Genomic DNA, 15566 nt, shown 5'->3' on the forward strand with positions numbered 1-15566 from the left:
CATTTAAGACTATAACTCTGACATTAACCATGCCGTTTTATACATATCTGCTGCAAATTAGTCCCAGCTAGGTAGATAAAAGCTTACAGACTCAACTAGAATGCTGAGCCCAGTTTCTAAAGATGGCTCAAGTTTTTAAACAGATTTATTAGAGCAAGTACATTACTTCAATAAATTTTTGTCAGTAATTGTAAATGGGGGCGGGGGGGGGGGGGAAGCTGCATACTAACAGTGTTTGGGGAGATCAGGGGAAAAATCAGAAATACTACATATGCAGAGAAAATAATGTGTTTTAAAGCTTAAATTTAAAAAATGTGTAAGCACTGGCATAAACATCTTTTAACAATCAACTTTGATATGAAGTGGCATCTTTGCTTTGCTCTGACACACATAATGGTAGCACTAGGACTAGCAGAAAAATTGAAGAGAAAGTGCAGAAATTGAAGAGAACGTGCAGAAATCCATGTTAGAACAAATGCCAGTTGAAAAATGAAGCAGGAAGCCAGATGAGAAAGGAATGTATCATTTGCTTCAAGCCTAAAACCTTGGAGCCTTAATTATGATTCATGAATTCTTTTTTGGCATGAGAGGTAATGGAATAATGATTTTTAATCACATAGGGATCGCTTCTGGAACATCTCAACAAGCTGTTATGATGCATGACCATTGTTTCAGAAAGAGGAATTTCAGAGGAAAAAATAAAACATTCCCAAACTATATGCTCATCAGTGTAGCTATAGAGGAAGCTACAAATTGTAAGATATGAAAAGTTTTCCTCAAAATAGGTCCACAGTGATCATGGCTAATACCCATTGTTCGTCTCACCTACATTACTTTTAAGTACAACACAGAGTATGCTTTCAGTCATAAACGTGCTCCATGTTTTGTCTGCAGTCTCTGTGTTTGTGTGTGTGTGCCCGTGTTTGCGTGTGCATTTGCATTTCTGCAATTCCTATGCCACTCGGTTCCAAAAAGGCTGTGAGCAGCTTATCATAGTAGAAAAATAAAACGGAGAGAATTTTTTAAAAAGTAAATAAATAGCTCTCTTCCAACCAATTACAATCAATTTCCTAGATACTGACCATGCAAGGAAAATAGTATTCATAGAAACAAGCACCTATTGCAGGAAGAGGACCCACCATGCTATTAATATCCAAAAAGCTTTCTGGAAAATCAAGATAGTGGTGCATTTCCTGAATGCCAATCAAGACACAGGAGAATTTAACAGATGGTTTCTGAAAAATGAATGGGCAGGGCCATGGCATTACTTGTATGCTTATTGGTCTATAATGAATAGGGATTGAAAGTTGGTGGATGAGTTAAAAAATCAAAAAAGAAGACAATAAGATTGTTGACACAACTGTCTTGTAGATGAGCCCACAAAGTTACTTGTCCGCCAACATTTTATGTTCTTGCTCAAACTGAAAGGAGGAGGATGGCCTGCCAGGACCAGGATTGCTATCTGCTAATCTCATGTAGCTCCTGCAGATCTTGTCACAATTTTAACTTCTCAACAGAGGAATGGTAAAGATAAAAGTAAATAGAGTGATGTTTAATTGAAATTTCTAGCCAAATATTAAACATAGTAAGTTTGAGGCAACTGCTACTATCTGGTTCGGTTATACAGTGCTGTGTATTAAACAGGTGTTGGCCACCAATGAAAACAAATGAGGCCACTCACCAAATGTTTTCTTCCGAGCTTGGAACCAAACAGATACACAGTGAAAGACATTCCATGGAGCTGTCAGCATGGCCTGTAGCCCATCAGAACAAATCTAGAAGCAGCTGAAGGATTTTTCTGAGTTTGGAACACCACTCCTTAAATATTAATGTTTTGTTTTGAGCTTGAAACACTTGAGAGGGCCTGTTTCATGGTTGTCTTTTTTATGGCTGGAACATTTGAAATGGCCAGCCAAGTTGTGTGTTTTGTTGAAATAAAACGCTCTTGGAATTTATGAGGTCAGAACACTTGCCATCCCCATTTGGGGCTCAAAACTTTTTTGGGTTTCAATTATTTTATGCACCTAAAAGGAATATTTTGTGCTCTTTGCTCCCTTACTGAGTTGGAGAAATACCACTAATAAGAAGGCTTAGCTAACAGGCTCTGGCTTGTAAGGGGCACAAGTTCATCCACAAACTGAGAGTATACTTAAAGTAAGAGATATGAAGCTGGGTTAGGTTCACACAGAATGATGATAAACCTTGCACATGCACACCAGCACCAAAATGTCCTGCAGTGTTCCATTCTGCTCCCTATATCAACTTCTGCATAAAATTGCTGAGTAAGGTAATCCAAAGAGTAGACCATTATCAGTATGATGACCTATAACTCATTGATTCCTGAAGCAGGTGAAGCTACTGAATCTGGGGTCAGTAATAGATTGGATAAGGGCCAATAACTAGAAGCTCTATTCAGGTAAGAGGGAGATATTCTAAATGAGTGACACCTTAGAAAAGAAGTGTCCAGGAAGGTGACTGCCTCTGATGTAAGGATCAGGTTCACTGCCAGAGATTGGATATATATATGAATCCAGTTTGGGGCTTTAAGATCGCTCTGCCTTATTCCTACATCAGTTTGCACTAGAAAGCTTGAGCAGAAACTTGTATGCATCTAATATATATTTTCTCCAATGTTCATGTTTCATATACCTACCCCTTATATACATTTTATAAATTGCAAACTACTATATAGCACAAACCTGGTAAGGAGCTTTCTTAACAGAGTCAGGCTTACCACATTTATTCCCAGTGCAGGAAGTCCTCGGGTTACGACCATTCATTCAGTGTCCATTCAAAGATATGATGGTATTGAATGAATAGTAGTTACGACTGGTTCTCAGAGTTCTGGCTGTTGCAGTGAGCCAGTCATGTGATTGCAATTTCCAACATTCCCTGCTGGTTTCCCTCAAGCAAAGTCAATGGGCAAACTGGCCGGATGTCGTGGTCATGTGAGGTCCTCACTTAATGACCCATGTGGTCCTCGCTTAACAACAGCAACCAGGACTGCCAGAATTGCAGTCGCTAAGTGATGCAGTTAAGTGAAGTGCTTTACCACCACATTGCTTAGCAACAGAAATTCTGGTCCCAATTGCCATTGTAACCCAAACACTACCTGTACCTGCCATATGAGATGACTATAGGACATAACAGTGGCTGCCTTTGAAAACTCTTCAGAAACTTAAATGACACAAACCACTGCTTAGTTTCATTAGTGCTTCATGTGCCCCACTCAAATCCTGGTGCTTACTTTTAAACTTAAATGTAGTTCAGTCCTTGATAGCGTAGTTCATAAGCAGTGCTTTAGCCATATGTCCTGGTACAAACTTCAAAGGAAATTGTGGTTTAACAAGTCAGAACCTAGAATGAAATGATAACAGAATGTGTAAGCACAACACTTATTTTTGATTTGATATAGTGGCTTACTGTTCTGGGATTAGAGGTAGTCCTCGTTTAGCAACCACAGTTGGGACAGGCAACTCGGTCATTAAGTGAAGCAGTCCTAAGTGAAACTGCAACCATGCTTATGATCTTACTTCAGCTTTCCTTTGCTTTACAGACCTGCAAAGGTCATAAATGTAAGAATTGGTTTGAAAATAACTTTTTCATCACCATCATAACTGTGAACCATCACTAAATGAGGAAGTCACTAAACCAGGACTACCTGTATACCTAAACTGGCTGGAGCTATTCTTTACTATCAACATTTGATTTGTAAGGCCATCAAATTTTGAAGGGATAAACCATATGATTTTACATCATAGTGCTAGACAGAAGAAATATCACCAGATTTGGAACAGAAAAAATAAAAATGTACAATAGAGCTTTGAGTCATGTTTACATCTATAGTTGGATTCAGAAGTCATAAATTAAATATCGGAACTTTTGAACATCATTCCATGATAAGAATGGAGTATTTCTGAACTGCATTTTCCAGATAATTCAACCTGAGACATGCATCTTGTTATTCTGCAGTTTCTCTGAACCTCTCTCTCCTTCATTGTATGTTTGAATCTAATAGAATGCATCTTTCAGTGGATGGGGTGATGTCTCATAAGAAAGTCTACTGCAAGTAGCAGGTGCGCAGAAAATTTGGTTTTGCAGAAAATTGAAATAAGCAATTTATTTCAAGGGCTGTGGACACCTGTTCATTCTAGTTATTTTGCTTTCTTGTTTTCCTGTTCAATTAAAATCATTCAGTTAATTAAAGAGTGTGTGATTAGCTTATAATTGAACTTAAAATACCACAATTTGCATGTATGTTGTGAATAAAACCAATAAGATATAGTTAGATTTCGACAAGAAGATTTAGAAGCTTGAACACATATTTGCATGGACAATGAAGTATCATTCTAATTTGAAACTTTGGTCAAAGATATAGCTAAGATGAAGTTAATGGGATTTCAGATGTACATTCCACATATTTCTACATTGTTCTGCACATGCTTCAGTTTTTCCTTCTTTCTGTACTTCACATGTTATATCTGGGGGAACATTTTTAAACATTGTTAATTTTATTATTCCTTTCAGTCAAAAACCTTAGCTTTTCTCCTTGATTTTGAAAAACTGCTCAATGTTATGAGATTGAATACTTATAACATTAGCTAAGTTGAAGTGAAGACGACAATTTGAAATGAATCCTGAGAGCCTTATAGGACACTATGAATGTCATTGCTTCAAAACATGAGGTGGAATAAACTTATAAAAACCTACTTTGTAACAAATGTTTGCCTGATAACTGTGGTCAGTTTCAGTGCTGTTTGTTAGCAGATATTTTCCCCCTTTGATATCCTATGAATCTCTTAAAAATCAGTCAAAAATATGAACTTTTTGTACTCTCTGACTTCAGTTAAACACATTTACATTATATTTAATGTAAATATAATGAATTTTGAATTCAAAAGACTCCAGAAATACTTAATTTTGACTAGAGCACATTGAAATACCATTTATATAAAAATGTATGTGTGGTATAGGGCCAGATGCTCTGGTGCTCCCAGGTGTGGTAATTGGCCTCAAAGTTAGGGTTTTTGCTTATTTGCCAGCTCCATCAAAAGTTTCATATAGACTCTGAGAAGCTTCTTGCCTCTGAGCAGGCATGCCTGCTTTTTGGCAAGAATATATGGAAAACAGAATGATTAGGCAACAAAGGAGGCTATTGGAGTTGTGTTTGTGCTGTGTGGACCAGAGGTGCTGTGTGAATCCAGATAAAATTGGAGAGTGGTTTCCTAGAGGAAGGAGGAATTTGCAACTGAGGACCCAGCAGGGGCAAGCAGGATCAGAAAGTGAGATCTGGGGGGACTGCTGGTAGAAATGACAGCTGTGTTCAGAGAGGTCAGACCAGGAGAAGCTGAGTAGTTGGTTCAGTGGAGTCCTTGAGCCACATGTTCTTTCATTGCTGTCTCTCCATAGAATCCTGGACCATCTTTATTTATCCTATCCTGAAGAAATTGCCTGGTGGACCACTTGACTTTCATTTGTCCCTTCTTTGACCATTATTCAGGTATATCCTTCTAGGTTGCCCAGTTCTCAACTTCTCTACCCTAAAGTACCTTCAACCCATAGAATCCTATGAATATCCCATTCCGATTGCAGCTACTTTGCTGAAATAGGAGAAGTAGGTAATTCAAGGGCACACGTAACTCATGTTTATTGCTTTTATGATAGATAGGTCAGGGAGAGTAAGAATTGCTCATACAGAGAGAAAGGATGTGGCCTGAACAGGGAAGACTAAAAAAAGCTGCATGAGGATATTCTTGGAGAACGCAGAAAGGTACAAAAAGTAGTCTATGCCAATGATACAATTAATAAGAATAGTAAGAGCCAAGTAAGTGATGTTTTTTTCCCCTCATTTTCCATGGAAATAATAGTTTCTTTGAGTGATTAGCTGAGGGAATAGTTAAGAGAATAGCTGAAGGTTGAGCTGAAGTGTAACAGCACTACATTACACATTAGTTGTTTCTCTAATTTGGTTCCTGTTGCTGAGGCCTATTCTGCACCAGGAGCAAGGCTTGTTTATCTAGTCCTTTTTTGTTGGAGAATGGAAAACAGAACTGCTTTCTTGAAAAATTTGATTTGTAAGCATCGCTATAGGATAACTGCAGTAGGAAAGTGGTGGTTTTGACCTACAAACCTACAAATTGGGATATTAAGTTGACGGAGGGCAGGATAAGTTAATTCTTGGTGATGGCCCCCACATCATGGAATGGCCTCTTTCAGAGAATTAGATTTGCCTCAACTTTTTTAGCATTTCAGAAGCTGGTAAAAGCAGAGCTTTTCTAGATGAAACTCTCCCCACGACCTGCCTTCAATCCCAGTGGAAGCTGGATTCGCAGGTGGCCGGCTCAGGTTGACTCAGCCTTCCATCCTTCCGAGGTCGGTAAAATGAGCACCCAGCTAGCTGGGGAAGGTGATGACTGGGGAAGGCACTGGCAAACCACCCCGCTATAGTCTGCCAAGAAAATGTTGTGAGAGTGGCGTCCCCCCAAAGGGTCAGACATGACTCGGTGCTTGCACAGGGGACCTTTCACCTTTCACACATCAAGGGGCTTCAGAATGACAAGAGCAGCATGGCATTGTCATGCTGCAAGCTCTGCCCTTTGGGGTGTGCATGTGACATCATGATATGTATGAGAGCCAGTTTGGTCTAGTGGTTAAGGTGCTGGGCTGGAAACCAGGAGTCTGTGAGTTCTAGTTACACTTTAGGCATGAAAGCCGTCTGGGTGACCTTGGGCCAGTCACTCTCTCTCAGCCCAAGATGGGCGGTGATAGAAATTTGAATAATAAATAAGTACAAATAGAAAAGTCCTGATACACAGCAAGGTATATAAATAAGTAGAATACACTCTGTAGAAACTAAAAATACATACAGGTAACCTTGGTCCCACAAAAAAACAAACCCCCAAAAACAGTTGTGAAATATCTTTATTCAGGCCAATGGGGACCACAGAGTGTAATAAGGAACTTTCTGTTCTATCAAAAGTCTTCTTCATTCTTGTTGAAAGGTTGCATGTGTTTGTGTGTGTGCGAGAGAGGGAGGGGAGGGGAGAAATCGAACTTGAAGGACATGATGAAAAAGCCAAGCTTCATCTTTGAACATTAGTATAAAAAGAGGTTTTGCTGTTTTTATCAAGTTAAAGAGTTCCGTGTGCAAGAAGATTGGAGATAATGCATGGGATGAAAACACAATAGATATTCTTCCTTTGAATATCCATGACAGTAATTTGGATAAGCCTGTAAAAAAAATAAAAAGGCATCCCTGAGTACTGAAAAGGATTTTTTAAATTATAACTTAGGAAAAGAGAACCTACTTCTAATTTTCCATCTGTACTCATCTTCTGTTTTATCCAAACTATCTTGTAAGAAATGTAATTCCTTTCCTGGCATACTGAAGCAGTTTCAGATTGCAAATTGAAAGAAATGGATGACATCTAAACCATTAATAACTTGAAGTCAGTGTTTTTTTTTTGAACCACATGGCCTTAATTTGGGATAAAAGCAAATACTAATATTCTACTAGTGAGAACTTTTGAAGACCTTTAGCTGTTCCAAGCCAATGGTTTGAACATCTGGTTTGTAGAACAGCTGTTTTACTGTCAGAGTACAACATTTTCTCAGTAGAACATTAAGAATTATGAACTGAATTAGCACATTGCATATCCAAGACATGCAATGGTTAGAAAATTAAGTTTTGGAGAAGTCCTTAATGTGACAATCCTACTACCAGGATCTTAACTTAAGAAATTCTCCAGACAGTTCATCAGAAAGCTTAAAGAGTCCATTTATTAAAACCCGATTACACACAGGACAGTTGCAAAGCTCTAAATAATGTTTTGGTGCCAAAGCATTCAAAGTAATTCCTTCCCTCTGACATCATCCCTCCTCCCTGTCATACAAATAAGCTCTTTCTGACTCCTAATCTCCCCTTCCCAGCTCTTCAGAGTCCAGGTGTCTTATCAGCTCGTCCTTGGCTCTAACAGTTTGTGAAGGAATGTGCTGAAGCATTCTCTCTGTGTGCGAAGCTGCAAATCTGCAAAGCTGACAAGGGTTTGTTTTCCCTTGGCTGATGTGTGTAGCGGTCTGATACATGTAGCAGTGCTTTATGGCAGGAGTGCGAAGGGAGCCTGACACTTAATCTAACAAAAAATTTAAAATACCAAACCCAAACCCACTTTCAGTAAAGACAGTGATACATTTGCAAATATTATTTAGATTTTTTTCCTTATCAACTGAATTCTAAACCCCAGCCCTGACATTTGGAGTTTTATGAAACTCATCCCTAACTGATGTGGTTCCCTCCAGACATATCATAGTACAACTTCCATACTTATCCATGTTGTCTATGACTTATGGGAATTTTATAGAAGTTATCATATTGGGGAAAAGCTAGTGTAATGTATTTCCAAATATATATAATCTAAGTCAATTCTATGCTAAATGCAACAAAAAATAAACTCTAAAGTACCCATGGTAATATACAGTATTTCTAGTAAATGTAACTTGAGCTACAAGAGTAACTTTTAAAGACATGCCCAATCTTATCCAGTCCCAAATGCATTTCCTACCACATTTCTAAGAAGTGGTAGCCATTCCCCACTTCTTCTTACACAGGGACATTGTTCTAAAAAGAAATAATATGGTTACTGCTAGGCCACTCCCTTCATAGAAGAGGGGGTACATACAATCTTCCTTACAATGCAAATGCCTGGGCTCTCTCTTTTCCCACTTTGCACCCCATCTTTAAAGCTTTGCTTTAACTCATCAGCTCTAATTCAGGAAGCGAACCCTGTCAGAAAAGGAGAGAGAAATACAATCAAGAAACTGCAGCAACTTAAGATTCCAGAAGCGAGACTTTTTAGCCGACAGGAAAAGTGAATGAAGGGGGTCTGACACGTGTGTGAAATTATGGGCACTGTGGAAAATATAGGTGGGGTGGAGGAGAGAAAAAACAGCCACTGCAGCCTTACTTATATTAGCTTCTTTACCAATATAGTACTGAAGGTGGTGCCATAGGAATACTGCCTTCCCTCTCTTTATGCCTGAACCCAGATGATCCAGCAAACATAAATGGTGGACAATTCCAAATGACGGACAACAAGAAGCACTTAATCACCCAGCACATAATTAACATACAGAAATTGTGATGGTCACCATCTGCATAGCTTTAAAAGCAAATCATGAGCGATTTGAGAAGGATAAAGGTATACCATAAATATCTACCAGTCATATTAATTACTCAAAGCAGTAAATTCTGAAAACCAATTGCTGGGGATACAAACAAGAGAGTGCCATTAAACCTGTATTTGGGATGTGGCGATAACCCTCAAGTTGGCCACTGTCGGAACAGAAACCTGGACTTATTGATCCCGTTATGTAGTCCAGTCAGGGTACATGGTCCGTTTTTAAAGAAAAAAGAAGCAAGACATCCTTGATCCTTCCAATTGTATTGCAAAAGAATTCAACTTAATCCTGCAAGGAAAGGCCCTTAGGATATGCATTTAAATTGTCAGAGATAAACCTAATGCATTCATTTTTTTATTGCAAGTACTGTTTTATTGAAATAAAGTGCGTCAGAGACTGTTGTGCTACGAATTAAGAACAATAGAATAACATCCATAAACATGTCAGAGACCATCAAAATCATTGTTACTTCCTCGCATACACCAATTAAATTCTTCAGAGCTCCTGCTATATTTCCTAAAAACTGAAGTGATAAAGCAATGTACAAGTAAATGAATACCCTAATTTATGTAATGTTATTTTAATGCATTCTATTTATTTATTTTTCCTTACACAAGTGTCAAATTCTACACCAGCTGATACATTTTGGCTTTTACGTTAATGTATCTTTTGGGCTCACAATTACTTGAAACATGCTAATCAGGCTTATTTTCTGCTCAGTTCTATTAGCTTGCCACTCCAAAAGTGTGCCTGCTATGATTTAAAGACAGCTTTTGAATAGCCTTGCCCTCTTTGTGGCACAGTGAAATTACACTCCCCTTTCCTCTGCAAGCTTTTGCAGACTGTTTATTCCATCAGGGCAATTTGCTGTAATTAAGATGTGTGTGTTCTGAAACTGTAGCTATTTATCCAGCCAAAGATTGGAGTAGGAATGTTGCAGATGCCTGTGTTAGCATTATAAACAAGACTGAAGCTCAGATTGTACTGAGACCTTCGCATTTGCTCTACTAACTTGTTTGCGAGACTTGATATTTGCAGTAAAGTAAAACACTATTTTGTCTTGATACAACTCACAACAAATGCATAATCAACTTGAACTCTGAAAGTGATACATGGGTGGTAGCTTGCAAACTTCCATAGAGTTCTAAATATTAATGACTGACAGTTGTTCATTATAAAATATATTTCTGTCTGCTGTTTCTGCCATTTCACCTTCTCCGGCCATATAAGATGTAAAGGTTGTCAACCAACCTTGTTGCTGGTTATCCCTGAGTTTGCCTTCTGTCTGTCTTCCCCTAATTTGATTGATGGGGCAAATTAGTGGAGTAGCCTCTATAACCTGGCATCCACAACTGGGACGAGTGGGGAATTCTGGGAGTTGCAGCCTCAACGTAGCACAGGTTCATGATGACTAGCGCAGCAGCATTCATTCTTGGAAAAACTGGATGGGCAGCAATTGACCATATTCATGGACTACTGGTTAACCCTTCTGCACTGACAGCACAAAAAGAGTTTTCCAGAGGCTTCATTTAGATTGCATACAGTATATCTACCGGCCTTACTGAAAACAATATATACCATATCTTTATCAGCTATATATCTATATCCATACCTCTATCTCTATCTATAGTTTTATACCTTCTATGCCTTATACACTTGCATAGGATTTCACTGAGTAGGATCCAAAGGAGAAAGTTAGTGGTCATCACCACAATGGAGGTCGTATCACTGGACAAATCTGTAAGCCGAGTCAAGAAGGAAAATAGAAGACAGATCCAAAGGATAGGTCAGAACTTTGTTGTTGTTGTTTATTCGTTTAGTCGCTTCCGACTCTTCGTGACTTCATGGACCAGCCCACGCCAGAGCTTCCTGTCGGTCGTCAACATCCCCAGCTCCCCCAGGGACGAGTCCGTCACCTCTAGAATATCATCCATCCATCTTGCCCTTGGTCGGCCCCTCTTCCTTTTGCCTTCCACTCTCCCCAGCATCAGCATCTTCTCCAGGGTGTCCTGTCTTCTCATTATGTGGCCAAAGTATTTCAGTTTTGACTTTAATATCATTCCCTCAAGTGAGCAGTCTGGCTTGATTTCCTGGAGGATGGACTGGTTGGATCTTCTTGCAGTCCAAGGCACTCTCAGAATTTTCCTCCAACACCACAGTTCAAAAGCATCGATCTTCCTTCGCTCAGCCTTCCTTATGGTCCAGCTCTCGCAGCCATATGTTACTACAGGGAACACCATTGCTTTAACTATGCGGGCCTTTGTTGTCAGTGTGATGTCTCTGCTCTTAACTATTTTATCGAGATTTGTCATTGCTCTTCTCCCAAGGATTAAGCGTCTTCTGATTTCCTGACTGCAGTCAGCATCTGCAGTAATCTTTGCACCTAGGAATACAAAGTCTTTCACTGCTTCTACATTTTCTCCCTCTATTTGCCAGTTATCAATCAAGCTGGTTGCCATAATCTTGGTTTTTTTGAGGTTTAGCTGCAAGCCAGCTTTTGCACTTTCTTCTTTCACCTTCATCATAAGGCTCCTCAGTTCCTCTTCACTTTCAGCCATCAAAGTGGTATCATCTGCATATCTGAGATTGTTAATGTTTCTTCCAGAGATTTTAACTCCAGCCTTGGATTCCTCAAGACCAGCTTGTCGCATGATGTGTTCTGCATACAAGTTGAATAGGTAGGGTGAGAGTATACAGCCCTGCCGTACTCCTTTCCCAATCTTAAACCAGTCCGTTGTTCCGTGGTCTGTTCTTACTGTTGCTACTTGGTTGTTATACAGATTCTTCAGGAGGCATACAAGATGACTTGGTATCCCCATACCACTAAGAACTTGCCACAATTTGTTATGGTCCACACAGTCAAAGGCTTTAGAATAGTCAATAAAACAGAAATAGATGTTTTTCTGAAACTCCCTGGCTTTTCCCATTATCCAGCGGATATTAGCAATTTGGTCTCTAGTTCCTCTGCCTTTTCTAAACCCAGCCTGTACATCTGGCAATTCTCGCTCCATGAACTGCTGAAGTCTACCTTGCAGGATCTTGAGCATTACCTTACTGGCATGTGAAATGAGTGCCACTGTTCGATAGTTTGAACATTCTTTAGTGTTTCCCTTTTTTGGTATGGGGATATAAGTTGATTTTTTCCAATCTGATGGCCATTCTTGTGTTTTCCAAATTTGCTGGGATGCCGTCGTCTCCTGCTGCCTTGTTATTAGCAATGCTTCTTAAGGCCCACTCAACCTCACTCTTCAGGATGTCTGGCTCTAGCTCACTGACCACACCGTCAAAGCTATCCGTGATATTGTTATCCTTCCTATACAGGTCTTCTGTATATTCTTGCCACCTTTTCTTGATCTCTTCTTCTTCTGTTAGGTCCTTGCCATCTTTGTTTTTGATCATACCCATTTTTGCCTGGAATTTACCTCCAATGTTTCTAATTTTCTGGAAGAGGTCTCTTGTCCTTCCTATTCTATTGTCTTCTTCCACTTCCGCGCATTGCTTGTTTAAAAATAATTCCTTATCTCTTCTGGCTAAACTCTGGAATTTTGCATTTAATTGGGCATATCTCCCCCTATCGCTGTTGCCTTTTGCTTGCCTTCTTTCTTGGGCTACTTCTAGTGTCTCAGCAGACAGCCATTTTGCCTTCTTGGTTTTCTCTTTCTTTGGGATGTATTTTGTTGCCGCCTCCTGAACAATGCTGCCAACTTCTGTCCAGAGTTCTTCCGGGACCCTATCTACTAAGTCCAGTCCCTTAAATCTATTCTTCACCTCCACTGCATATTCCTGAGGAATATTCGTGAGTTCATATCTAGCTGATCTGTGGGTCTTCCCTAATCTCTTTAGTCTGATCCTAAATTGTGCAAGAAGAAGTTCATGGTCTGAACTAGAGTCAGCTCCTGGTCTTTTTTTTACCGACTGTACAGATGTCCGCCACCTTTGGCTGCAAAGGATGTAATCAATCTGATTTCGGTGTTGTCCATCTGGTGAAGTCCATGTGTAAAGCCGTCTCTTAGGTTGTTGGAAGAGAGTGTTTGTTATGCAGAGTGAATTGTCTTGGCAAAATTCTATCAGCCTATGTCCTGCTTCGTTTTGTTCTCCCAGGCCATACTTACCTGTAATTCGAGGTGTCATTTGACTGCCCACCTTAGCATTCCAGTCTCCTGTGATGAAAATAACATCTCTTTTAGGCGTGTTGTCCAGTAGGTGCTGCAGATCCTCATAGAACTGCTCTACTTCAGCTTCTTCAGCATTTGTGGTTGGGGCGTATATTTGGATCACTGTGATGTTAGATGGCTTGCCCTGAATTCGAATTGAGATCATTCTGTCGTTTTTGGGATTGTATCCAAGCACTGCTTTAGCCACTTTACTATTAATTATGAAGGCTACTCCATTTCTTCTGTGGTCCTCTTGTCCACAGTAGTAGATCTGGTGGTCATTTGATGTGAAGTGGCCCATTCCAGTCCATTTCAGTTCACTGACACCCAGAATGTCTATCTTTAATCTTGACATCTCACCAATAACTACATCCAATTTGCCCTGGCTCATAGATCTTACGTTCCAGGTTCCAATGGTGTGTTGATCCTTAGAACATCGGATTCGGCGTTCACCACCAGCACCGTCGGCCGCTAGCCGTCCTTTCGGCTTTGAGCTAGCTGCGTCATCACGTCTGGGGCTAGTTGAGCTCATCCTCTGTTCCTCCCCAGTAGCATTTTGACCATCTTCCGACCTGGGGGTCTCATCTTCCGATGGTATACCGACATATCTCTGGTTGTACTGATCCATTTAGTTTTCACGGCAAGAATACTGGGGTGGGTTGCCATTACCTTCCCCAGGGATCACTTTTAGTCTGACCTCTCTGTCATGACCTTCCCGTCTTGGGTGGCCCTTCACGGTTTAGCTCATGGCATCATTGAGGTGCTCAAGCTCCAGCACCACGACAAGGTAACGATCCTTTGCGGAGAGGTCAGAACTTAAGAAACACATATTGACAATTAAAAGAAATTTCAGTTCAACCAACCTCTTAGCAAATGGTTGCTTAAGGACAACTTAGAAACACCATTTATATGGATTCTTTAAGAGAAAGCTGAGAGAGTCAGAGGTATTGCTATTACTACCAGGGGCATGCGAGGGCCCTCATATCATGCTCAAGCACTTGCTTTAGCTTTTTCATTGGTTCTGAACAGCATAGCAGACAGGTGCTCTGGGTTCAGTGACATTTCAGGCATGGAATAGGATTTAGGATGCTAATTTGCTTTTTCTTCAAATTAATGTACAGTATGTGATTCTCCCTCTCCATTTTTATATTCAACAATCCTGTGAAGTAGGCTGAGACACGGAGACTAGTCTGTTAGCAGTAAATTTGATAATTAAGCATGGTTTGAAATTGAGCATGCCCAGCTTTGGCCTGCCTCCCCAACTTCCCATCTTCTCCAATGGACACAAGCCACCACTATAAAAAGGCCAGTTGTTTTTCTTGCTGTTTAAGGGGCCAACTGTTTCATATTGCCCTTCAGATTGAATGAGCAACCGGCCTAAACACTGAAGACCAGCTTTTTAAAGAAGATTCATTATTGCCAGCGACTACTTGAATGAAATGGGTTGGGGGAGGGGAGAGGATGGAGTAGATTTATTCCAGACAGAGTGGAGAACTTTTGGCTCAAACTAAAGCAAACTAAAACTCTTAAAGTAAGAGAGGCATGGAAAATAATTCACTCTGACCTGATAATGCTGAAGCACAATTACTCTCCCTGAGAGCAGCTGAGCAGGCCTTCAGAGCAGGCTTCATTGGATAAATAACATAGTCTTCTAACATCTCTTTTCACAGCTACGACAATCAAAAGAGGGGGAAATATATTTAGCATTTTGGACAGGGAGATGGGCCGTAGGGATGCTGGTACACTGAGTATGGGCATTTCATGGATGAAGCTGTTTTTTTTTTCTCATTTTAAACTATGTAAAGCCTATTTCAGTTATTACTCTACAGTTTGCATGGGATTTCTAACTCAAAACAGACAGCACTGCCAAGATCTAGCAGTTGCACTGCTGAAGGTGCACAAGGCTCTGAGGGTCATGCACACACACAGAAAAGGAGGCTTGAAGGCTGCAGGTGGTCCAGGGCCATTTTGACCTAAGCCAACATTCTTCACTTCTGCACCAACGTCTCTCCGTCCCACTCTTCTCTTATTCTGTTCTTGATTTTTAGATTATCGCTTGTGAGCAGGACTTTTATACTGTGCAGTATAGCACAAAGCTTCCAGTTGGCAATTTGATTTGAAGGAGACTTAATTGATTCACTCCTTCGAATCAGATCTTCAAGTCTCAGGAGTGATTCAAGGCACTGAATCAAATCAGGGTGCCTTCCATCAGTTCAGAGAGATTTGAAGGTGATT

At 40.1% G+C, this 15566-nt stretch overlaps 1 protein-coding gene across 1 annotated transcript in view; it reads right to left on the reverse strand.

Annotated features, from left to right (window-relative positions):
* The window catches only part of GPC6 (glypican 6), an 886853-nt gene that overhangs the window by 333374 nt on the left and 537913 nt on the right, over positions 1-15566 (reverse strand). The window lies entirely within an intron of this gene.

Source organism: Candoia aspera, chromosome 5 (assembly GCF_035149785.1).
Source record: "Candoia aspera isolate rCanAsp1 chromosome 5, rCanAsp1.hap2, whole genome shotgun sequence".
Classification (NCBI taxonomy): Eukaryota; Metazoa; Chordata; class Lepidosauria; order Squamata; family Boidae; genus Candoia; species Candoia aspera.